Raw genomic sequence first — 26,108 nt, 5'->3', positions numbered from 1 at the left:
TTTAATTTCAATATATTCCATCATCTTTATAACACCAGGCTTCCCAAGGCAGATTACAACATTTAAGATGAACCCATCAGGAAACAGGATATCCTCACTGAAATTTGGCCATCTGTATTGTATACAATGTATATATTTAGTTTTTAGTGTAGAAAAATGAGCACAAAATATAGAGTTTAAAATTGCTGTTTCTACCAGCTATAATAATTTTTAAAGCTGTTTTGGTGATATTCAATTGTTATACCATGATATATATATCTCCATATGGGAAGTTTTCAAATAAATTAAAAAGCTGTCCAATAAGTTAAAAAAAACTTTTATCCTCCACCTTTTAAGGCACTGCCTATCCAATTGAAACAGCTTTAGACTTGTTACAGATGGACCAACAATAATTAAAAAAAAAAAAAAAAAGACGATGTGGATGCAGCAGCTCATAGGTTTGCTTGCTTTGTTTTGAGTGAACGGGAATGACGGCTGCGCTGGGAAGGGGAAACTTAGACCAGCCCTAATTGGCTTCCTTACTTACAGTGGACTAGATAGGCTCACCTCCACAGTCCTGTCTATTAAACCTCCTTGAGAAAACCTCGAACCGTCTCCAGTTCTCAATCTAACCTTCTTGTTTTCAATAGCGTTTGCTATTTTGGGCGCACCAGTGTGTCGGCAATCCCCGCCTATTGGCTTCAACCCATATAATGGGCTAGATAGTCTCATACCGTCGCTTGTTAACAATCTAACCTCTTTGGCTTCATCAACCCGGGCAAAGAATAAGTGCGGGCGGCTGAATTATTGGAGGAAGGATAAAGCGGTATTTGGGCGTCTTGAAGAACCCTGGCTAGGTAAGTGGTTGGTTACCGAGACCAGGCTCGTACACTCTCACGGAAATGCCACCACAGGAACTACTCCCATTCCCGTAAACCCTGTTCCCGTGCAGCTGAGCTGTCTCTATTGTTTTTTTGAAGATCCCGCCCTCCAGTGACGCTACTTCCTGTTAACGGCAAGGTGGAAGCGGGACGCCTCGGGGCCAGGGGGAGAAGTTGTGTCGAGGACAAGACAGCGGAGACTGAAAGCTGCAGGATTGTTGGTGGGCAACCTTAGGTATGAATTTGACTTTGGGGGGGGGGGGGGGGGGGGGGGGGGGGTGTTGAAGGAGAGCGAAAATGCCGGATCGCGGACAGGGAGGAGATGGGGGAAACATGCTAGACCGAGGAGAGTGAAAGACAGGGACAGATGGCAGAGCAGTGGAAGGGGAGAACGAATGCTTCTGAGGAGAGGTGCTCAGCTGTGAGAGTATGAGGGTAGCTGAATACTTGTGACTTGGTATATGTGAGGGAGAGTGGATAAGCCATATAGACCTTATGGCAGATAAAGAACGTATCCAGCCTGCCCATTCTTGCCATCTACTCTCACTCCCTAGAGATCCTATGTACTTGTCCCAAGTTCTCTTGAATTCAGATACTGTTTTGTAGTGTGGATCGCTCTGTTTGTTCGCATTGGTCCTTGGAACTGGTCCCTGGATTAGTAGCACCAAAAAAGCAAGCCATCGTTTTGACAAGGCTAGGTTTTACTGTAAATTTTACTGGGCAGTTTGCCTTGCCATCAGTACAATATTTGGATTTTGCTAGAGTGAGTTGTGAACTACGTTGTGTTTCCTTAACATATCTACTGACCCTGGATGCAGCCTCATTGAGTGCTTTTATCAAGAACTTCTGGAATTTTGTTTCTTGGACTTATTTTTTCTTGTGATGCTATTTATTGTCCATCCCTCCCTTCTCCCCCCTGTTGTTTAGCACTTGCCCCTTGTTGTTTTGGTTATTAATGTGCCTTAGAAATTTTAGTAGCCTAAAGTTCATGTAATGCATGTTGACCTATGAATTAATGTGTGTGAAGAAGCAAAGCACCCAAAAAACCCAGCAAAAATTCAGAGGAAGAACACACAAAACTTGTTTGGAGCAGCTGAATGATTTGGAAAGGATATTGTCAGTAAGTCACATAGCAGTGCTTCTCTGTGCATGAAGTGCTCTTTAACCTTAACAGTAGCTCAGGCACTGCTTATCTATCAGTGAAAGGCTGTTTGTTTGTTTGTTTTTTTCTTTTTATGTTCAAACATTTTGTTTAATTCTTATAACAAAATACATCTTAAGAGAATGACATAAAACATAATTATATCATTAGCATTGTCAGAAGGAAAGAAATACAACAATCACTTTGTTTTTCTGTTAAGTACGTAAGTATTGCTACACTGGGACAGACCAAAGGTCCATCAAGCCCAGCATCCTGTTTCCAACAGTAGCCAATTCAGGTCATAAATACCTGGCAAGATCCCGAAAAAGTTCAATACATTTTATGCTGCTTATTATACCAGAAATAAGCAGTTGGTTTTCCCCAAGTCAATTTGATAATGGTCTATGGACTTTTCCTTTAGGAAGCAGTCCAGACCTTTTTTTTAAACTCTGCTAAGCTTAGCCGCCTTTACCACATTCTCTGGCAACAAATTCAAGTTGTGTGAAGAAACATTTTCTCAGATTCGTTTTAAATTTACTACATTGTAGCTTCATCGCATGCCCCCCTAGTCCTAGTATTTTTGGAAAGAGTAAACAAATGATTCACGTCTACCTGTTCTACTTCACTCATTATTTTATAGACCTCTATCATATCTCCCTTCAGCAATCTTTTCTCCAAGCTGAAGAGTCCTAGCTGCTTCAGCCTATCCTCATAGGGAAGTTGTCCCATCCCCTTTATCATTTTCATCACCCATCTCTGTACCTTTTCTAATTCCACTATATGAGATGGGGCGACCAGAATTGAACACAATATTCGAGGTGCGATCGCACCATGGACTGATACAAAGGCATTATAATGTCCTATTTTTGTTTTCCATTCCTTTCCTAATAATACCTAACATTCTATTTGCTTTCTTAGCCGCTTCAGCACAATGAGCAGGGGGTTTCAATGTATCATGAACAAAGACGCCAAGATCCCTTTCTCGGTCGGTGATTCCTAACTTGGAACCTTGCATTACGTAGCTATAGTTCAGGTTCCTCTTTCCCACATGCATCACTTTGCACTTGCGCAGTCTCGTAAGGTCCTCTTGTAATTTTTCACAATCCTCTCGTGATTTAACAACTTTGAATAACTGTGTCAACAAATTTAATTACCTCACTAGTTACTCCCATCTCTAGATTTTTGATAAGATAGTAGACTTGGAGAGGCATATTTGATACTTTGGATGTTTTGCTCAAAATGTCTAAAATTCAAATGACAAATATGATTTTTTTAAACAAAAAAATGCATATCGTTTTGTTTAAAAAAATGGTCTTTTTCTAAATGTTGCTCTACTCAATGCGTTCATCTTTTTGGACCATTAATAAAAATAAGTCCAAGTGAAAAACACACAAAATCAAGCCATTGGAATATAGGAAGAGTCAGCATTCTTAGTAGACTGGCCACACAGACATCCCAGCTGAGTAGTGGGGCAGCCTAGGGGCACTGCAGTGGACTTCACATAAAAAGACTCAGTTACACATCTCACCGTAGCTCCCTTATATTGTATGGTGAGTCCTCCACTGGCTGTATGTGTCATCTATATGTGGATGCAGTAGGTTTTTGGTAGGTTTTGCAGGGCTCACCACTTTCTATAATAAGTGTTAACAGAGTGGGTTATGGGCCTGGGTCCTTATCTCTATAGTGCGATGCATTGATCTCTAGGCTACTCCAGGGACCTGCTTACTGCTCTAATAGAACTGGCTGTAACATCTGAGTCTGGTATGTACTGTTTTTCACATCTCTAGGGGTTAGGAGGGTAGTAATATCTTAATTCCTCCACTGATCATCTGGTCATTTAGGACACCTGTTTCTGAGTTAGTCGTGATAAAAACAGGTCTAGACCAAAACATTTAAATTGCAGCCTTGGTCATTTTTGTTTTATTCTATTATGGCAGAAAAATGTCCAAGTCTTGGGAACACCCAATTCCCACCCTCCCCCACCTCCAACATGCCCCCTTGTGATTTGAATGCACTACCGACGAGCTGTATACCAAAGTGTTTTGAAAATAGCCATTTGTACATTTTGGCAAGCAAAACAACCAAATGCCTATTTGTCACTCTTTAATGTTTCCTCTTTTGAACATGAGTCCCTAAGAAGCTCATTTTCAAAACAGCAAAATGTCCAAATTGCTATTTTCAAAACCCATTTTTAAACATTTTAATATGCAGTTCATCAGCAGTACGCCCAAATCACAAGGGGACATGTAGAGAGGTGGGATTTGGGCTTTCCCAAGACTTGGATGTTTTTCTGCCATAATGGAACAAAACAAAAATGGCCAAGACTACAAGTTAAACATTTTGGTCTAGACCTGTTTTTATCACAACTAAATCAGAAAAGGGTGCCCTAAATAACCAGAGGGGGGAGAGATGTCTAGGCAGGCACGCTCCTGATGCTGGGGTCACTAGTCATGGCAAGACAGTTGGTTGCCTTCTAGTCCAGGCAGCTGCTGCAGGAGTGTCTGTCATTGCTGTCTGTAGCAGCACCTTCGCTGCACAGAGGACTTCCCGGGGGGGGGGGGGGGGGGGGCTCAGTGCAGATCAGACCAGGAGGCTGGCCACAATTCCTTCGTGCTGGCACCCCTGCCAGTCCAGCGAGACTCCAATCTTTAGCGACTGCAGCTCAGTAGTGTGCCAGCAGAAACTACAGAGATCTCTGTCCTGAGTCTCATTGAGGCACTCAGAACCGGGCTATCTATGGTTTCTACAGGCACGGTCCTGATGCTGGGGTCGCTAGAGTCACGGCAGGACAGTTGGCTTCCTTCAGTCCAGGCATTGGCACTGTTGTGGGAGTGTCCCTGTGATCATGGGCTCCAGTAGCGAATCATTGGCGATTTGGCCCTAGGAGTGCTGCAGACTGTTGCAGCCCTACTGCTACTCAAATTTAAAAAAAAAAAGGTTTGCTGCCGGTCCACAGATGAACTGCATACCAGATGCTGGTCCCTCCGTGTTGTTGAGAAACCCTCATTTAAAAGAAAAAAAACTTAAATTGGTTAGTGTACTAGATCAATTTGGCATTGATTCGAGGATGGTTTTTACCATCCACGGGTGATATTGCTTTAACTGCAGTACCAAAGTTCATTGACTCAGATTTATCACAGGCTGCTAACTATAGACCAATTGCCAATATACCTTTTTTGTTTTTTGCTAAACTATTGGAAATTTATGGTAAGCTCTTAATTATCTGTTTATATACTGAAAATTGATTTACTTCACAAATCCCAACACAGTTTTAGGAATTATCGTAGTACTGAAATACTCTTACTGTCATTGACAACTGGAGTTAGAAGCATGTTATGTAAAGGTGTAGATATGGTAATACTACAATTTGATATGTCTGCAGCCTTTGACACAAATCATAATAAATTACTTGTCAAGTTTAGAAGAATTAGGTGTTACTGCTACTGTGTTTCAGTGGTTTAGTTTATTTCTGAAAAACAGGCGTTATTTCATCGTTAAGGATGGAGTAGCCTCTTTCATGAAAATCTCCTTGTGGGGTCTCTGTAAGGTTTTCCTATTTCCCTGCTCCTATATAACATCTATATGAACTTTCTTGGAAATGTTATACTGAAGACCAGTGTGAAACTTTTTTCATCATGATATCTTTGATTCCTGTGTATTCCTCTCAAGATGTTACCTTTTCCAAGATGAAATATTGCATAGAGAAAATTATCTGTTGGGCTTTTTCTTATAATCTTAAATACGGATAGTACAAAAGTTCTGTGGTTTAGTGTACAATTAGATAATATTCCTGTGTGGATTCCTTGTTCTGATGGTACTCAACCGACGACAAACAAAACCTTAACAGTCTTTGAGTTTATTTTGTTCTCTGCCTTAACTATGAATGCTCAGATCAAGCATTTATCTCGGGAGAACACTTTTTAACTTTGATTAGGCTGTTGTTATATTATTTCTAGTCATTTCAAAGTGTTGGTGCAGTTGTTAATTTTGTCACAGTAAGGTTACTGTAATTCTTTGTATATTGTATCACTCAAACACAAATGCAAAGATTACAGTTAATCCAGAATACTACTACTACTATTTAACATTTCTATAGCGCTACAAGGCATACGCAGTGCTGTACACCGTAATACAGCAGCCAGACTTAGTTTTCATAGAACTAAATTGATCATGTGCCTCCATTGTTGACTGACTTGCACTGGCTTCTGGTGAAAGCACAGATAATTTTTAAGATGTGCTGCTTTATTTTAAAAAAAATTTTAGAGGGTTGTGGTCTGACTGATTTGACATTATTGATAGCCTGCATCCAGGAATACCTAGAAGACTAACTTTGAAGTCTCTTGTGTTGCAATTTCTTTCCTTCAAAGGTGTAAATGGAAATGTTTTTTATGAGAAGTCTTTCACATTTCAAATAGCAAAATTTTGGAATATTCTTCCAGTTGAAATAAGATTATGCTTTTTCTTAAACAGTTAAAACATATTTGTTTTCAAAATTCTGGCTGTGATATTATAGTTAGTTTATACTTTTTGATTTTAATGTATCTGAATTGCTCTGAACCAAATTTTAGGGGTAGGGTGGGCCACAAATATCCATTATTATCATCACCAACTTCTTCTGTACTCTGAGCTCTGATAGGTCATTGAAGTGTGCACATACCATACCACCATTCACTGCCCTTAAAGATCCAGCGTTACACAGACATTCTTCTCACTGTTCGTTTATTTGGATGAGTATTATTTGGATCACATGAAGGCATTCTATAATTTTAAAAAGTAACAGTAGCTTCTTTTCAGTTTTAATTTTAAGCTTCTCAATATATATGGGTTTTTTTTTTTTTAAACCCCTCTAGCTGATTTTTAGGACTTATTGTGAAGAACTAAACGGGAGGGACTTTGGAGAAGAGATTTCAGGCAGTGGTGGAGATTGGAAGATGCTGTAGTCAGTTTTTCTGGCCTCCAGGACTGGGAGGGGTTTGGGCTTAACATTCTTTGTTTTCACCCTGCCAACTGTCATTCATTCTCACTTTCCCTACAGTTGTTTCTTTACCCATGTAAATAATGTGACTCATGTTAATAATTGAAGCGTTACGGTAAGTGCTCCTGCAGCTGTGCCTGCCTAGCAGGCTGTGATGAGAGAATTCATTACCAGAGTTCTGTCTGTCACGCCCTGCATTTTCTGTTGACAGAATCAGTACAACGGGTTTGGTAGTGACAGGGTATCATATTGAAATGTCCTAGGAGGCCAGATATTCAAGCATCAGCTATGCTACTGTTGGTGGCTAGATAGGTTATTATAAAGCTGTGGATAGATGTGGGGGAGGGGTGTGAACTAAGTAAAGGATATTGCTTGCTCATCTACCCACAAGAGTTGGCTATAGAACAGGAAGATGAAAAATTCTGTTATGAATGAGTGATTTCCTATGCTAGCATCTGCCATATCAAGGCTGTAATATCTCAGTTGCCAGCCATTAGATATATCCTTGTAGTGTGGATGGGGATAACTGAGCAGTTTGGATGGTAAGTTGAACTTTTTGTGTTGTCGTCTACTGTTTTCATCACATACTTAAACACTTTGTGCTATAAACATTTCTGGTTGGAATTGGACATATGACCAGGACGTAGGTCACAAAAGTTTGTGGCACCGTAATGCAGAGTTGAATGTGAATTACCTTAGTGAAATATGGGCCGATGATCATAAATAGCAGACAGAACCTGTGCACCAATATGCTGGGCAGTCGGTTCAGATCAAGAAACTAAGGAAAATACAAGAAGGTAGCAGAGAGGATGTTGTTTATGGAAAACATGAAGAAGAAGCTAGAAGAATGGTCTAAGGTTTGGCAATTAAAATTCAATGCGAAGAAATGCAAAGTGATGCACTTAGGGAATAGAAAACCTCGGGAGACGTATGTGTTAGGCAGGGAGAATCTGATAGGTACGGACGGGGAGAGGGATCTTGGGGTGATAGTATCTGAGGATCTGAAGGCGACGAAACAGTATGACAAGGCGGTGGCCGTAGCTAGAAGATTGCTAGGCTGTATAGAGAGAGGTGTGACCAGCAGAAGAAAGGAGGTGTTGATGCCCTTGTATAAGTCATTGGTGAGGCCGTTGGTGTTCAGTTTGGAGGCCGTACTTTGCGAAGGATGTAAAAAGAATTGAAGCGGTGCAAAGAAAAGCTACGAGAATGGTAAGGGATTTGCGTTACAAGACGTATGAGCAGAGACTTGATGACCTGAACATGTATACTCTGGAAGAAAGGAGAAACAGGGGTGATATGATACAGACGTTCAAATATTTGAAAAGTATTAATCCGCAAACAAACCTTTTCTGGAGGTGCGAAGGCGATAGAACGAGAGGACATGAAATGAGATTGAAGGGGGGCAGACTCAAGAAAAATGTCAGGAAGTATTTTTTCACGGAGAGAGTAGTGGATGCTTGGAATGCCCTCCCGCGGGAGGTGGTGGAAATGAAAACGGTAACAGAATTCAAACACGCTTGGGATAAACATAAAGGAATCCTGTTCAGATGGAATGGATCCTAAGGAGCTTAGCCGAGATTGGGTGGCAGAGCCGGTGGTGGGAGGCGGGGATAGTGCTGGGCAGACTTATACGGTCTGTGCCAGAGCCGGTGGTGGGAGGCGGGGCTGGTGGTTGGGAGGTGGGGATAGTGCTGGGCAGACTTACACGGTCTGTGCCCTGAAAAGGACAGGTACAAATCAAGGTAAGGTATACACAAAAAGTAGCACATATGAGTTTATCTTGTAGGGCAGACTGGATGGACCATGCAGGTCTTTTTCTGCCATATGTTACTATGTTAGCATTGTCTGGTAACATCTTCTCTCTATCTTCTTGTATTTTCCTAAGCTTCTTGATCTGAACCGACTGCCCAGCATATTGGTGCAGAGGTTCTATCTGCTATTTATGATCCTTCTGTTCCTTCCATTTCTGTGAAAGTTTGCAGAGTTGCAAATGAGCTTTTGGCTCACTTACAATCCTAGCTAAACTTTGTGTGAAATTTCTCATTCATTTTCTGGCTGTGGAAACATGCTGTAAGATGGTGCCAACTGACCCTCAGTGGTAGGTCTTGTGGTACTAATGGGGGGGGGGGGGCGGTTAGTCAGTGCCATTACTGGCAGCCTATGAGGCAGGAGTGGGTGGAAAATATACCTGCCTCTATTTTCGCCCCCCCCCCCCCCTCCACAGACTGGGCCAATCCTTAGTCTTACATGGCTAAAGAGCAAGGCATCAGGGAGGTAGGGGGACTTTAACCCCACATTGGGGCTAGAGAGCAGGATGCATTGAGCAGAGGGCCCAGGGCTACTTTTAATTTGGCCAGTGGGCTCTATTACACTATTTTTTGCATAAAGTGTATTTTGGCAGAATCACGTTACTCTTTATTACATAGGGCCCTACATGCAGGGCTGTGGAATCGGTACACCAAACTTTTGACTCTGGTGCCTCTATTTTTCTATTGTCTAACTCCTACTATGTATAGTAAATCTAAGAGAATTCAATTAATTACAGAAACATAGGATATCTCTTTATGTACAAAATTAGTGGCCCTGTTTACTAAGCAACGCTAAAGGCGCGTTAGCGTTTTTAGACCATGCGGAACACTAAGTCGCCCATAGGAACATATGGGCAACTCTAGTGTTTAGCACGTTCTGAAAAAACACTAGTGTGGCTTTGTAAACAGGGCCCTTGGACTAATACAACACAGCATGTATTTATTTGAAGTTTGAACAAAGATCCTGAATTTAAAAAATGATGTCAAATAAAAATATGCAATACACTGTTACACACTTAATATTTTTTATTTATAAGTGATTCAAAATAACAAGCAAAAAATGAACTAATATAGAAAAGCTGGTATTGATCAAGCAATCATTTATAATTTACAAACTAACTTATATCTTCATGTAACTATCAAAAATGTTACATTATTGTAATATATCCAGTTCAAGCCCGCAAATTGGGGAAACCAGTAGCACAGGAGAAATTTTATTAATTTTTTTTGTAAATATTTGAAATTTTTCAAATACATGGATTCTTACAAGAAGAATGTATACAATATTATCTAGCATTAAGGAATTACAGTGAAGGTAACATGTGAAACTTAGGGCCCCGTTTACTAAATAATGCTAAGAGTGCTGTAGCATTTTTAGCATGCGCTTAACGCTAAATTCGCCCATAGAAACATATGGGCGACGCTGGCATTTAGCGCGTGCTAAAAAAACACTAGTGCACCTTAGTAAACAGGACCTTTAAACTTTTTTTATTGCTGTATATACAAGAGCATAGTTGCCAAAAAGTCAATACAAACATTGGTTCTCATGCACTACTAGGAAGCTGGGATACTATTTAGGAAATTGAAGATTCACAAAAATTGACAGAATGTAGCAAGGTCTTTCTTGATTGGGAAAATGTACTGTAATGAGTTGCATGTGCTGTTCCATATTGCTTGATCGAGCAGAGGTAAGACCACCATTCGGTAAAGTGAAGTTTAGAATTGTCTTTCCACTGTAAAACAATTAAATGTGAAGCAATTGCCAGCATAATGTTGAACAATTTGAAAAAAAACTGTCAAGGAGCATAAGATCAGGGCAAGATGAATGTAAAACAACAATACTAAAGGTTATACGACAGGTTTTTCTATTGGGGTAATGGACAATATTCTATCCCAAACTGCATTCCAGAAAAGACTGACTTTAGGGCATCTGACTTCATAACCGGGTAGGAGACATCCTATATAATAAAGCTCACCCTCAACATTCTGAAGACACTGACGTCAGTGAAACCAAGCCACTGACGTCACTTCCTTCAAGACAGGTTTGAAGGGTTCGTGGTGGTGAAGCCACCAAAATCGCCAAGTCAAGGGGCCCTGCCCTTGCGTCAAACGTGATGACGTTGAAGGCGGAGCAATGGCGTCACACACCGAGGGCAGAGCAATGGCGTACGGTGCAGGAGGTGCGGAGCAATGACGTCAGAACGACGAAGGGGTCAGCAGGTAGGGAGGGAGGGAGAAGGGGGGGGGTGTTGGGGAGGAAAACCTTGCTAGCGCCCGTTTCATTTGCTCCAGAAACGGGCCTCTTTTACTAGTTTTTAAATAAATCTTTGAAGAATTTGAATCACCTCAGTCGGATCCTCCTTCATCGATGCCCTCAAATCTAATCTAATTTATTCTCAGAGCACAGAATGACCTCTCAACACTAACTTGGGTCGCTGGTAAAGCAGTAACCACCAGAGCAGCATCTCTTAATTTCAGAATATAATGGAATGGCTTTTTGCACTGTTAGTATTGATGAACGATCAAAATTTTCAACTTTTTAGTGCAAGTGAGAAAGTAAGTTGAAATTTACTCTGTTTGTTCTCTGTGTTTGGAGGAATCCTTTTCTGTGTGGAGACGCTTTGCACGCTCTTTCTGATCCAGATAATTATTTTATTTGTTACATTTGTATCCCACATTTTCCCACCTATTTGCAGGCTCAATGTGGCTTACATAATACCGTAAAGGCGATCGCCAAGCCTGGTATGGAAACAAATACAATTTGATATTAGGGTCGGGTAAGGTTGGTATATTCAGGTACATAGGGATCGAAGATAGGAAGGAATATATAATGTCCAATACAATCTATGGTTTTGCTGTGTTGCAGAGTTGAGGCATCTAAGTTAGGTTGGTAGGGAATGCTTTTCTGAATAAGAAGGTCTTGAATGCTCTCCTGAAGTTTAGATGGTCGTAGATTGTTTTCACAGTCTTTGGCAGTGCATTCCACAATTGTGTGCCTATGTAGGAGAAGTTGAATGCATAGGTTAATTTATATCTCCTTTGCAGCTTGGATAGTGGAGATTCAAGTAGGTACGTGATGCTCTGGTTCTGTTTCTGGTTGGGAGATCAATCAGGTCGACCATATATCCTGGGACTTCACCGTAGATAATCTTGTGAACCAGGGTGCGGATTTTGAAGGTGATACATTCCTTGATTGGAAGCCAATGCAGTTTTTCTCGAAGGGGTTTGGCACTTTCGAAACGTGTTTTACCAAATATCAGCCTGGCTGCTGTGTTTTGGGCTGTCTGGAGTTTCTTTGTGAGTTGTTCTTTACATCCCGCATATATTCCATTGCAGTAATCTGCGTGGCTCATTAAATTTATCCTCTGTGGATCTTATTGCTGCAGTGTCTTCAGCCTCCTCAACTTATTCCTCCTGACATTCCTGCAACCCATTCCACCTGCTACCTCACACAGAGCACCTTTCCCTTTAGTCAGCTGTTCTTCATCCAGAATAATCCAGTGCTTTGGGTATATGTAAACAACTGCCAGAAGAAATTGTGCCTCTGTTTCATTTAATCATAGATGGCATCTGCAATTAACCCTCCTTTTTGAGACAGATGAAACAGCGGATTCTTCCACTCCTTCAAGAATATACCTGGAGTTAAACCCTCAGCGTGTAATTTTTTAGTTACTGTAAATGGATGATTCTCCGAGGACAAGCAGGCTGCTTGTTCTCACTGATGGGTGACGTCTACGGCAGCCCCCTCCAACCGGAAACTTCACTAGCAAAGGCCTTTGCTAGTCCTCGTGCGCCCATGCGCACCGTGCATGCGCGGCCATCTTCCCGCCCGAACCGGCTCGTGTTCGTCAGTCTTCTTTTGTCCGCGCTCGGGACGGTTGTGTTTTGCGCCGTTTCGCGCCCCTCAAAGTTGACCCTCACGCGTCTTCGCGATTTTGTTAAAAAAAAAAAAAAGAGAGAGAGAGACCTTTCAGTCTTGTCCCTTCCCGTGTGTCCAGTTTGTTTTCCCCGACGTAAGTTTCCTTTCGCTTTCGGGGTAGGCCTTTTTTGAGGCCTCGGTACGGGTTTTTCTCTCCCTATTTTTGGTGCCCTTAGTCGCCATTACGAATTTTGATTTCGCCGGCGTGATTTTTCCGCCCATGTCATCGAAGTCTCCCAGCGGCTTCAAGAAGTGCACCCAGTGCGCCCGGGTAATCTCACTCACTGATAGGCATGCGTCGTGTCTTCAGTGTCTGGGGGCTGGGCACCGCCCGCAGGCCTGTAGTCTTTGCGCCCTTTTACAGAAGAGGACTCAGGTAGCGAGATTGGCCCAGTGGAACGTCCTGTTCTCGGGCTCTTCATCGACAACAGCACCGGAGTCATCGAGTGCATCGACGTCGGCAGCATCAAGACCTTCGACCTCGGCATCGACTGCATCGAGGTATCGACCCTCTGCATCGTCGGTACCGAGACATCAAAAGGCTGCGTCGGCGTCGGTGGTACCGGGACCTCCACTGTTGCTGATGTCGTCGGACGGTGGTGCTTCGACTGGAGTGCAGGTGAGGGCTGTCCATTCCCCTGCTGGTGGCGGTGAGCCTTCGGGTGGGTCTCCCCCTACCCTGAGGGCTCCTGCGGTACAGCCCCCCCCCCCCCCCCCGAGACCGACCTTCTTCGGCCTCGGCCCCGAGGAAGCGACGGCTGGATTCTACGTCCTCCTCGTCGGTACCAGGAAGCTCCGGTGACATGCTTCGTTTGAAAAAAATCAAAGAAGCATCGACACCGGTCTCCTTCCCGCATCGGTACCGAGAGCTCTGGGTCGCTGAGGGAGTCGGCACCCAGTAGGCATCGGCACCGGAGGACCGCTCACCCTCTGTTCAGGAGGTGTCGATGCGCTCCACCTTGGACAGCCCGGAACAGCCTCCAAGCCTGGAACAGACTCTGACCTCGACGCCTGCATCGGCTTCCATGTCTTTCTCCACAGCCGCTCTGCACGAGAGTCTCCGGGCCGTTCTCCCAGAGATCCTGGGAGAGCTGTTGCGCCCTTCCCCTCCGGTACTGGGGGTGCTTGCGCCACCGGTACCATCGAGTGAGGCGCCGGCTGGCCCCTTGCCCGAGGTGAGGTCTCCAACATCGGTGCCGCTTGTGGTACCGACTGCGGCCGCCTCCCAGGAAGGCTCCCCGACGACGTCAGCGGAGGGAGCTTCGCCGGTGCTGGCGAGGGAGTCTACCTCTCGACGCTCCCGCCGTGGCCGTGTTTCCACGGAGTCGAGCCGGGCACGGCTTCAGACACAGGTTCATGAACTTGTGTCTGATACCGATGGTGAGGCCTCGTGGGAGGAGGAGGAGGACATCAGATATTTCTCTGACGAGGAGTCTGATGGCCTTCCTTCTGATCCCACTCCCTCCCCTGAAAGGCAGCTTTCTCCTCCTGAGAGTCTGTCTTTTGCGGCCTTTGTCCGGGAGATGTCTACGGCCATCCCCTTCCCGGTGGTTGTGGAGGGTGAGCCCAGGGCTGAAATGTTTGAGCTCTTGGACTATCCTTCTCCACCTAAGGAAGCGTCCACAGTACCCATGCATCATGTCCTAAAAAAGACATTGCTGGCGAACTGGACCAAGCCTCTAAGTAATCCCCACATTCCCAAGAAGATCGAGTCCCAGTACCGGATCCATGGGGACCCAGAGCTGATGCGCACTCAGTTGCCTCACGACTCTGGTGTGGTGGATCTGGCCCTAAAGAAGGCTAAGAGTTCTAGGGAGCATGCTTCGGCGCCCCCGGGCAAGGACTCTAGAACCTTAGACTCCTTTGGGAGGAAGGCCTACCATTCTTCTATGCTCGTGGCCAAAATCCAGTCTTACCAGCTCTACACGAGCATACATATGCGGAACAATGTGCGGCAGTTGGCGGGCTTGGTGGACAAGCTCCCTCCTGAGCAAGCCAAGGCGTGCAGAAAATTCCTGGCCAGAGGGGTATATGATACCTTTGATGTTGCGTCCAGGGCCGCTGCTCAAGGTGTGGTGATGCGCAGACTCTCATGGCTGCGTGCCTCCGACCTGGAGAATAGGATCCAGCAGCGGATTGCGGACTCCCCTTGCCGAGCGGACAATATTTTTGGAGAGAAAGTCGAACAGGTGGTAGAGCAGCTCCACCAGCGGGATACCGCTTTCGACAAGTTCTCCCGCCGGCAGCCTTCAGCATCTACCTCCTGAGGTAGACGTTTTTATGGGGGAAGGAAGACTGTTCCCTACTCTTCTGGTAAGCGTAGGTACAATCCTCCTTCTCGACAGCCTGCAGCCCAGGCTAAGCCCCAGCGCGCTCGCTCTTGTCAGCGTGCGCCTCAGCAAGGCCCCACGGCTCCCCAGCAAAAGCAGGGGGCGAGCTTTTGACTGGCTCCAGCAGAGCATAGCCGACATCAACGTGTCAGTGCCGGGCGATCTGCCGGTCGGGGGGAGGTTGAAAGCTTTTCACCAAAGGTGGCCTCTTATAACCTCCGACCGTTGGGTTCTTCAAATAGTCCGGCAAGTATACACCCTCAATTTGGCCTCCAAACCTCCAAATTGCCCACCGGGAGCTCAATCCTACAGCTTCCAGCACAAGCAGGTACTTGCAGAGGAACTCTCCGCCCTTCTCAGCGCCAATGCGGTCGAGCCCGTGCCATCCGGGCAAGAAGGGCTGGGATTCTATTCCAGGTACTTCCTTGTGGAAAAGAAAACAGGGGGGGGTGCATCCCATCCTAGACCTAAGGGCCCTGAACAAATATCTGGTCAAGGAAAAGTTCAGGATGCTTTCCCTGGGCACCCTTCTTCCCATGATTCAGGAAAACGACTGGCTATGCTCTCGAGACTTGAAGGACGCCTACACGCACATCCCGATACTGCCAGCTCACAGGCAGTATCTGCGATTTCAGTTGGGCACACGTCACTTCCAGTACTGTGTGCTACCCTTTGGGCTCGCCTCTGCGCCCAGAGTATTCACCAAGTGCCTAGCTGTAGTAGCAGCGGCGCTTCGCAGGCTGGGAGTGCACGTGTTCCCCTATCTCGACAATTGGCTGGTGAAGAACACATCCGAGGCAGGAGCTCTACAGTCCATGCAGAGGACTATTCGCCTCCTGGAGCTACTGGGGTTTGTGAAATTGTTGGGCCACATGGCCTCCACAGTTCATGTGACTCCTATGGCCCGCCTTCACATGCGATCTACTCAATGGACCCTAGCCTCCCAGTGGTTTCAGGCTGCTGGGGATCTAGAAGACGTGATCCACCTGTCCACGAGTTTTCTCAAATCCCTGTATTGGTGGACGATTTGGTCCAATTTGACTCTGGGACGTCCTTTCCAAATTCCTCAGCCACAAAAAGTGCTGACTACGGATGCGTCTCTCCTGGGGTGGGGAACTCATGTCGATGGGCTTCACACCCAGGGAAGCTGGTCCCTCCAGGAACGCGATCTGCAGATCAATCTCCTGGAGTTACGAGCGGTCTGGAACGCTCTGAAGGCTTTCAGAGATCGGTTGTCCCACCAAATTATCCAAATTCAGACAGACAACCAGGTTGCCATGTATTACATCAACAAGCAGGGGGACACCGGATCTCGCCCCCTGTGTCAGGAAGCCGTCAGCATGTGGCTGTGGGCTCGCCATTAAGGCATGTTGCTCCAAGCCACATATCTGGCAGGCGTAAACAACAGTCTGGCTGACGTTGAGCAGGATTATGCAACCTCACGAGTGGTCGCTCAATTCCAGAGTAGTGCGGCAGATCTTCCAGGTGTGGGGCACCTCTTTGCATCTCAGGCCAACCACAAGGTCCCTCAATTCTGTTCCAGACTTCAGGCCCACGGCAGACTGGCATCGGATGCCTTCCTCCTGCACTGGGGGGAAGGCCTGCTGTATGCTTATCCTCCCATACCTCTGGTGGGGAAGACTTTGTTGAAACTCAAGCAAGACCAAGGCACCATGATTCTGATTGCTCCGTTTTGGCCGCGTCAGATCTGGTTCCCTCTTCTTCTGGAGTTGTCCTCCGAAGAACCGTGGAGATTGGAGTGTTTTCCGACCCTCATCACACAGGACGAAGGGGCGCTTCTGCATCCCAGCCTCCAGTCTCTGGCTCTCACGGCCTGGATGTTGAGAGCGTAGACTTTGCCTCTTTGGGTCTGTCAGAGGGTGTCTCCCGTATCTTGCTTGCTTCCAGGAAAGATTCCACTAAGAGGAGTTACTTATTTCTATGGAGGAGGTTTGCCGTCTGGTGTGACAGCAAGGCCCTAGATCCTCGCTCTTGTCCTACACAGACCCTGCTTGAATACCTTCTGCACTTGTCTGAGTCTGGTCTCAAGACCAACTCTGTAAGGGTTCACCTTAGTGCAATCAGTGCATACCATTACCGTGTGGAAGGTAAGCCGATCTCAGGACAGCCTTTAGTTGTTCGCTTCATGAGAGGTTTGCTTTTGTCAAAGGCCCCCGTCAAACCTCCTACAGTGTCATGGGATCTCAATGTCGTTCTCACCCAGCTGATGAAACCTCCTTTTGAGCCACTGAACTCCTGCCATCTGAAGTACTTGACCTGGAAGGTCATTTTCTTGGTGGTAGTTACTTCAGCTCGTAGAGTCAGTGAGCTTCAGGCCCTGGTAGCCCAGGCCCCTTACACCAAATTTCATCATAACAGAGTAGTCCTCCGCACTCACCCTAAGTTCTTGCCGAAGGTAGTGTCGGAGTTCCATCTGAACCAGTCAATTGTCTTGCCAACATTCTTTCCCCGTCCACATTCCTGCCCTGCTGAACGTCAGCTGCACACATTGGACTGCAAAAGAGCATTGGCCTTCTATCTGGAGCGGACACAGCCCAACAGACAGTCCGCCCAATTGTTTGTTTCTTTTGATCCCAACAGGAGGGGAGTGGCTGTGGGGAAACGCACCATATCCAATTGGCTAGCACATTGCATTTACTTCATTTATGCCCAGGCTGGGCTGGCTCTTGAGGGTCATGTCACGGCTCACAATGTCAGAGCCATGGCTGCGTCAGTGGCCCACTTGAAGTCAGCCGCTATTGAAGAGATTTGCAAAGCTGCGATGTGGTCATCTGTCCACACATTCACATCTCATTACTGCCTGCAGCAGGATACCCGACGCGACAGTCGGTTCGGGCAGTCAGTGCTTCAGAATCTGTTCGGGGTTTAGAATCCAACTCCACCCCCCTAGGCCCATGTTTATTTTGTTCCAGGCTACACTCTCAGTTCGATAAGTTTTTAGGTCAATCTCAGTTATGTCCTCGCCGTTGTGAGGCCCAGTTGACCATGTTTGTTGTTTTGAGTGAGCCTGGGGGCTAAGGATACCCCATCAGTGAGAACAAGCAGCCTGCTTGTCCTCGGAGAAAGCGAATGCTACATACCTGTAGAAGGTATTCTCCGAGGGCAGCAGGCTGATTGTTCTCACAAACCCGCCCGCCTCCCCTTTGGAGTTGTGTCTTCCCTTGTATTTGTCTTGCTACATACGGGACTGACGAACACGAGCCGGTTCGGGCGGGAAGACGGCCGCGCATGCGCGACGTGCGCATAGGCGCGAGGACTAGCAAAGGCCTTTGCTAGTGAAGTTTCCGGTTGGAGGGGGCTGCCGTGGACGTCACCCATCAGTGAGAACAATCAGCCTGCTGTCCTCGGAGAATACCTTCTACAGGTATGTAGCATTCGCTTTAAGCAACTCTTCCAATTCTGTCACCTGTATCCACTGACTTTCAGTTGGCATCACTTGAGAGAGGGCCATATCCACAAGAAAGAGTTTCAGATCAAGCAAGTGTGTGTCTTGATCAATAATTACCCCTTTTCCAGCTTGTCTCTTCAAAATTAAATAACTTTAGATGTTCTAGCAGCAATAACTACTTTTCTCACCTTGCCAATCAGAGCAACAGCATGTCCTTCTTGTAGACTGTTTCTTATTGTTAACTGCAGTGTGTACACAACACAGCGCATGTGGTGGCTACAAGATCACCTAAAAGATCATTGTTTTTGTTCTATAGCAGGGGTTCTCAACCCTGCCCTTGGGACTCGCCCAGCCAGTCAGGTTTCTAGGATATCCACAATGAATATGCATGAGAGATTTGCATATAATGGAGGTAGGGTATGCAAATCTACCTCATGCATATTGATTGTGGGTACCCTGAAACCCTGACTGACTGGGTGTGTTCCGAGGACTGGGTTGAGAACCCCTGTTCTACAGCAACTTCAGGTTGTTCCTCAGTTGCAGGAGCATGCCCTTCAATTTCAAACATTCCTTTATCTCTGAAGTGTTCTTCTAGCTGTTGGTCACTTTCATTGTCTGCATTCATTTAGTTTAATTATACTTTTAGCATGTTTGAAGTATTGTCAGTTACAATACATAGGACTTGTTCTTTTTAAGTTCATAATCTTGCAGAACCTTTTCCACTAAGAACTGGAGAAACTTGCTGGTGTGATGAACTTGTGTGTCTTTTACTGCCAATGTCTCTCGGTAACTACTTCATTCTTGTCGCAAACAGACCATTTTTCTAATACTGTCTCTTTCCAGAGAAATACCAAGTTTGCAGGCCGTTTCGCCATTCAGACCTATAAAAGCTGGATAGAGACATGCTATCCTTTACAACAAGTTGAATGATATGCTTCTGCCATCATTGATTCAGTAACTTTTTCACTGACAAAATATCTTGTAACTGATATCTGACATTTTCCGGTCCTGTGCCAGGCTGGAAGTTCTGGGCGTTGGTTTCTTGCTTTTGCTGACATCTTTCTCACTCAATACTTCTGGATGAAAGCGTTATAAATGTCTTGAGATTGGACGCTTTTTGTAGGAGCATTTTTTCACTGTCTGTGTGCTGATTTTGTTATCACAGTATTTGTCGTCATTTGGGTCCTGTGTCATAACACTGACACACAAAATATTTTCCATCTTGATTATGAAAAAACTCTCAGGTACAGCTGACTTCATGGGAACCTTCTTTGACAATTTTTAAAAAGTTAAATATATAATGTCAAAATTCCAAATATATGTTTCCTTCCCTTCCTTTCAGTTACAAGCAGAAGAAGCTAATGAGTGACTGAGGGGGTCTTTTACTGAGCCATGGTAGCCTTTTTAGCACATTCTAATGGTTAGCATTCTCTAAATGCTAGAGATGGCCAGAAACAGGGAAATACCCAATGCACCTGAATGTAACTCGCCTTGAGCTACTACTGAAAAAAGTGTGAGCAAAATCTAAATAAATGATAAATAAAAGACCTCTTGAGGATGTAATGGTCTTAAATACCAGCTTGATGAATTCCTATTGATTAATGGCCCTGGGAAAAGTGAATTGATTATTAGGCTTTAACAGGACAAAACTTATAACATTTATATTTTGAAGATGGAGTTGGGACATTTTTACTGACTCTGACTCTACCCAAAATTGTTTCCAACTCCACAGCCAGGCCTACATGTGGAAAATCTCACCTTTGGAGCACTCCTGCTTGATAAATATTTAGTTGCCCCCTGTTTTGCTTTGTATTTTTTCTTAGATAATTCAGGGGTCCTTTTATAAAGGCACACTAATGTTTTCAATTGGCACTAAAAAGTGTGTGCCAAGCGCTAGAGGCCTATGCACGTCCCTAGCATTTAGAGCTTGCTAAAAATGCTACCACGCCTTTGTAAAAGACCCCCTCAGACTTATTGTGAAGATGAATCAAGGGGATGGGGTGGATAGATCTTTATCCTGTTTCATATTGGAGATTTAAGGGGTCTTGACCTTACCTAGCTATTTCAGTTATCAGTAAATACCAATTTTTGGCTATTGTTTCTGTAGTCGGAAGGTAAAATATTAATAGTGCCTATATGACTGTATTCAATTAAACAATTCTGTAACCCTGACTGGAACATATAATATTGCTTTACTGCAATATAATTAGAACAGAGACAAATGATTTTCTCTCTCTGGTATGCATTAAAGTTTTCTTCAATTCTCATGTACAGAGAGTTACATAACACTTTTTTGTAAACCAAATTTTGCTTTTCCTGCTTTAAATGTATGACATATCAACCCTTAGACCTCAAAACAAAGTCAACAGCCATATACTCTTTTTTTTTTTTTTTTTTTTTTTTTAAATTACTTCCCCCCCCCCCCCCCCTCTTCCAGCTGAAATATGTAGAACCTAGAATGAGCTCATCATCCCCAGGGATATGTCATCTGGTTTTACTGTGATGTTCTCATTGCATTGCAGATAATGAAGTCATCCTCCATAGCTGAAGAACATCAGCTGCCAGCATTATTTACTAAAGAGTGTATGATGCAATTTTGTTAGCAAGAAAACAAGAGGTGACACACACACACATTTTAGTGCACCTACATAACAAGATTTGTTGTGTGGTGTTTGTGTGTTTAAGTGTATTAATTAGGTCATTTTATTTTTATTTGCTAGCCTGTAAGAAGTTGAATGCTATTGTAGACAGTGAAATTGATAATTGTAAATGGTAAAATAATATACAGTAGCTATGTACAGTGTTGCAATTGAAGTCCCCTTAAGCAAACCCCTTGCCCCAAAATCCAGAACATGTAGCTACATGGAACTTCAAGATTATACAGTTAAAAATGTGTTGTTAAGAGAGCTAAATGGCATTCCTGAGAAAGTAAAATTCCAAGTTTAGCCTCAACAAAGTCCGTCTCATTTAAAGAATCCAGAGTAAGTCCTCTGCCCAATACAAATAAGTTTGTCTGTAATTTTGTTTATAGTAATTAGACTGGGAAATCATCCAAACAGCTTTGCTGCGTTCTCTCCCTGTAATGCAGTGAAATGCTCCCATACAACAAACGCTGACATAAAACAATTTGTAAGGATGTTCAGATGAGAATGTGGGAGACATCCTATGATTGATTTATTTAGATTTTGCTCACACCTTTTTCAGTAGTAGCTCAAGGTGAGTTACATTCAGGTACTCTGGATATTTCTCTATCCCAGGAGGGCTCACAATCTAAGTTTGTACCTGAGGCAATGGAGGGTTAAGTGACTTGCCCAAGATCACAAGGAGCAGGAGTGAGATTTGAACCAGCCACCTCTGGAGTGCAAGACTCGTGCTCTAACCACTAGGCCACATGATGATTTCGATATGGCATTGAGAGCCCCTGCACTGAGCATCAGAGCTAGGAGACATGACTCCAAGCCTCATATCTAAGATATGATGTGGAAGAAAAGCTTGTTGATGTGCCTAGCAGTGCAGAAAATTTCTTTAGGGAAAAAATAAAGGCAGCAGCATCCCTCATTAACAAACACTGCAAACCCCTCCCATCTTGCACCTGTCTCAACCTCCTCCTCCAGGAGGTAAATGATTGGGGGACAAGGGAGACTTTACTCTTGGCATAAATAGCCTCCTTCCCTCTCATACCATATAGCAGAGAGCTCAAAAATCCCAGCCAGCTTCTCAATTAAAACCCAAGATGAGATTTTGACTGCTTCCAGGAGAATATAACTAGAATGCTAGTATCGCAGTATCCCTACCAGAAAACCTCCAGTAAGAGAGATGCTGTGGCTCTTCAAGAGCCATTGCCCCATATAGGCTCTGACTGTTTGGTTCTAACATTCACCTACTGAGATACAAATAATATGTATTAGAACGTCCTCAAAATTGCTCTTTGAGTGGGTCTTTTACTAAAGCTTAGCTTGAGTTATCTGTAGCATGGCCCATTTTATTCCTATGGGCCCTGCTGCAGATAACAAGAACAGAGCTTTAGTAAAAGACCCCCTGAGAGTATCCTAATCAAACTCTGAGCATCAGTAAACTCCAAGGTTCTCTTTTCCCTCTTAGAGGTCAGTGCAGTTAAACCTATTTCCACCATAGGAAAGAAGGCAGGGATTTTACTTTTATTTCCTGGTTAAAAATTGGGAGAGGGATTTCATCCCTCCATAGACCTAAGGGCCTCGGACAAGTTTTGTGGCACGATACAGAAGTACATTTCCAGGCCTTTTTTCTTCGTAGGTAATGCTAGTGTTTCCCTTGTCACAGAAATGTGATCCAACTGCCCAATACTGTTGCTGCCCTGATGAGTGGTTTGTCTTAGTCTGGTACCTCTTTGAGAGACCCTACTACTAATTACCCTACCAATGGCATAGCTCTCAGCATCATTGATGTATGCAAGCACTCATGGCAAGACAAGCAGCAAACTAAGTGGAGGGGGGACTGACTAGAGAGGGGTAAAAAGGCACCAAATGGGGAGAGGAATAAATAGGGAACAGAGAAGTTTAGGGTGATAGAATGGAACAGTTATTCCTTGTCATCTATACCAGTCCACACTAATGGGTTGTGTCCATCTACCAGCGGAAGGAGACAGAGAAAATAGTTCAAAATAAACCGCCCCTTAAGGGTATCGTGCAGCCTGGAATGTTCAGTATTTTCTCTGTCTCCTAGCGGATGGTGGACAGATCGTGCAGCTGCTCTGGATTGCTGGCTAGTAGCTCCTGTCCCAGATTCTTCTGGTGACAGTGGAGCCAGGGGTGTGCTGTTAGCCGTGTTGGGGCTAATTTTAGATGATACTCAGTGCTCCTGAGTTCCTCATCTGCTAGCTAGGGTGATATCCAGTGACCCTGGTTCCCTCCCCTCCCCTCCCCTACCTCCTCTGGCTGTCTTTCTAGCAGGGTGATGATTGATTGTGGTATGGAGTACCTTGTCTCCCCTGTGGGATTATTCTCTTCTGTGGTGGTAGGTATATCTGAATTTCTGCCTCTGAGATAAGCCTTTATTTATTCCTGTCACTAGTGAAGGTTATTTATATATAAAAAAAAAAAAAGGAAACTTTTTCCCTCCATTTCTGCCTCTGAGGTAAACCTTTTTTTAATTCCTGTCACTAGTGAAGAAGGTTGTTTAAAAAAAGAAACAACTTTGTTTTTCCTTCTTTCTCTTGCCTGTTACCTGATTGATTTTTCTCGCCTTTGCCAATGTATTCTAGAGGGCCGTTTGCGAAATTTCTTTGAATTTCGCTGGCCGGCGTCTGATTCTGATCTTGGACCCTTCTGAGCTGGTACCAGTTGCTTTGCTTTTTTTGTGGGGCACGGCTCCTGTCTGGATCACGAAACTCAGTTGTTTTTCTCCTCTTCACGGTCCTAGACAGCAGCTGGTTCAGAGGGCGACCCCGTTGCTGGAACTTGTACCTTTGCAGTTCGGAGGTCTTAGTCTGCCATTTCCAAAGTGGGGGAAGTCTCTCGCTGGCTCTGTTTGGCTGCAGGCTCTGTCTTTTTAGTCCAGGGCTATTTTTTTTATTCCTGTCAGCCTTACGCGGCTGTTGGACAGTTCTTCTTCAGACTGACCGGTCTCTGCTGCTTCTATCATTTTGCTTGAGATGCCCCTGCTATTTGATTCTTGTTTTGGCAGCAGTTTTTCCTCCCTTCCTTAGGGAGGTACTGGTTCTCTCGTCCCCATGGATCCCTCCTGTCTGCTGTGGTTTGTTTGCAGGATACTTTCCTTGTGGGGGGGGGGGGGGGGCCGAGTTGCCATTTGTGTGCAACTGCTAGCTCAAATCCCTCTTCTGAATACCCTCAGGAGTGCCATTCTTGCCAGTCTTTTGCTTGGACTCAGTTCAGTGTCTCTTTACGGGAATGTGCCTTTTTAGGACTACTTTGCCACAACTCTTCCTTGCTTCCCTTGCTTTCGGTGTTAGTGGCCAGCATCCTCTTTGTTCCTGGCCTGGCGAGAGTTGTTTCTTCCTCACTGCCTTACGGCTGCCTTTTGCTCCCTATGGTCTGAGGATTCCAGCTCCGTGATGCTTACCTCCCTCTTGGCGGGAGTTCTTTCTCTATGTTGACTGCTGCTCTGTATCGGTTGCCTAAGAAGGCGGTCATTGTGGCTCAGAGACCACTTGGGGGCCGAGAGTGTCTCTTGGGGTACAGGGCTTTCTCTTCTATTTTAGTCCCTCTGGGCTAGGGGAGTGCAGCGCCAGGTCTGCATTGTCCACAAGTTGTGCTCCTTTCCTGTTGGCCTCCTGGCAGCACCTTCTTCTCTGGCTGTTCCCTGGGACTCCATCTGTGCATTTTGCTTGTTGAGCACGGCTCCATCACTGCATGTTGAGGCGCTGCTTCATTATTCCATGCAGTTCCACTGTTCCATGCTAGGCACGGCTCCATCGCTGCATGCTGGGCATGGCTCCACAGTTCCAGGTTGGCTTTAGCTCCATCACTGTATGTTGAGAACAGCTCTATCATGGCATGTTGAGTGAAGTTTCATCGCTGCTTATTCTGCAACCTTTCATCTCTGCATGTTGAACGCAGCTCCATTGTCACATGTTGAGTGTAGTTCTTTCTCTACAGGTTTCAGCATGGAGCACAGTCCTGTGTCTGCGTTTAGAACACAGCTCTGTGTCTGCCTGTGGAGCGCATCTCCTTGTCTGTGTGTGGCATGCAGCTCTCTCTTTGCATATGGAACGTAGCTCCCTGTCTGCGTGCAGAGCGCATCTTCACCGTCTGTTGAGTGTAGCTCCATCTCTGTGTGTTTAGCACAACTCTTCTCTGCAAATTGGGTGAAGTTCCAGGGTTGTATGTGGAGCACAGCTCTGTGACTGCAGGTGCTACACAGCTTCATGTCTGCATAGGAAGCGGTGCTCCTTGCTGGCGTCTGGAGGGCAGTTCCATCGCTACCGCAGCTTCAGTTCTGCAGGTACCTCTAACATCCAGCTCTTTCAGTCGGGCACTGCGCATGGCTTCTTCTCTGCTTGTTCAGTGCATTTCTATCTTTGCCAGAGGTGTGCAACTCTTTCTCTGCCTGTGGTGCGTGACTCAGTTTGTGTGCTTTGAGTTCAAATCCATTTGTTCTCGTTGAGCACGGATCCTACTCTGCCTGATGAGCACAGCTTCTTTTCTGTCCCTTGAGAACAGTTCAGTCTCTGACTGTGGAGCATATTTTCACCTTTGCCTGTTGGGCACTGTTTCACCTTGTCGGTCAACCCCAGCTTTTTTCTGCGGGTTGTATACAGTAACTTCTCAGCAGCTGTGGCATACCGCAGTTTAGACTGCTAGATAAGGCTATCTTCTCTCCTTTTAGCTACCATTCCTGTGGCACCTTTTCTTGCCTTAGTATCTTGGTGGCTGGCGAGAAGCTTCTCCATTGCTGGAGTTTAAATTAGTCTCTGCTCCTTTTGTGGCTACTTGGCACCTTGGGGATCTTTTCTCCACAGTGTGGCTCTCGACTCTCTCTCTCTTTTTGTCTACTTTTTGTTCTCTTGGCTCTGTTCTTTCATCCCTAAGTCCAGAGTGAGCTAGTTGAGGAGTACTCTTTCTACGGTTGTACCCCGGTATGCTGCTTCCCTTTTCTTCACGGTTCTCCTGGAGAGACTAGCACTCCAGTTAGTTGGTTCTTTCAACTCTGGAGTCTCTTCTTGTTCTGT

The 26,108-nt window shown here is 45.1% G+C and overlaps 1 protein-coding gene across 1 annotated transcript in view; it reads left to right on the top strand.

Moving 5' to 3' along the window:
- Window positions 1-754: 754 nt before the first annotated feature.
- Window positions 755-26,108, top strand: part of CASP3 (caspase 3) — a 72,415-nt gene continuing 47,061 nt past the window's right edge. The window contains exons 1-2 of the mRNA XM_030191508.1: window positions 755-836; window positions 960-1,095. The gene's annotated coding sequence lies outside the window, so the exon portion shown is untranslated. The remainder of the gene's footprint in view (window positions 837-959; window positions 1,096-26,108) is intronic.

The sequence above is a fragment of the Microcaecilia unicolor genome, chromosome 2 (assembly GCF_901765095.1).
Source record: "Microcaecilia unicolor chromosome 2, aMicUni1.1, whole genome shotgun sequence".
Lineage (NCBI taxonomy): Eukaryota > Metazoa > Chordata > Amphibia > Gymnophiona > Siphonopidae > Microcaecilia > Microcaecilia unicolor.
This window is presented reverse-complemented; position numbering and strand designations above follow the sequence as displayed.